Here is a 285-nt window from a genome sequence, read left to right as displayed (position 1 = left end):
TATTTGATAAAATTAAATAAATATTCATGATAAAAAACCCTACAGAAAATTGGAAGAGATGGTGTTTATCCCTATCTGATAAAGCCATCTCTGATAAACCAACAGCCAACATCATACTGAATGGTCAAAAACTGAAAACTTTCACTCTAAAATGAGTAAGACAAGGACGTACACTCTCATCACTCCTATTTTTTTTCTTTTCAAAGTTTTATTGATAAACATATAGCAATGAGACAGTTTCAAATCAAATCGAAAGTACAGTTTCAACAAATAATACACTGCATA

This window comes from Octodon degus, unplaced genomic scaffold (assembly GCF_000260255.1).
Source record: "Octodon degus isolate 3935 unplaced genomic scaffold, OctDeg1.0 scaffold00012, whole genome shotgun sequence".
NCBI lineage: Eukaryota > Metazoa > Chordata > Mammalia > Rodentia > Octodontidae > Octodon > Octodon degus.
Note: the sequence above shows the minus strand (reverse complement) of the source record.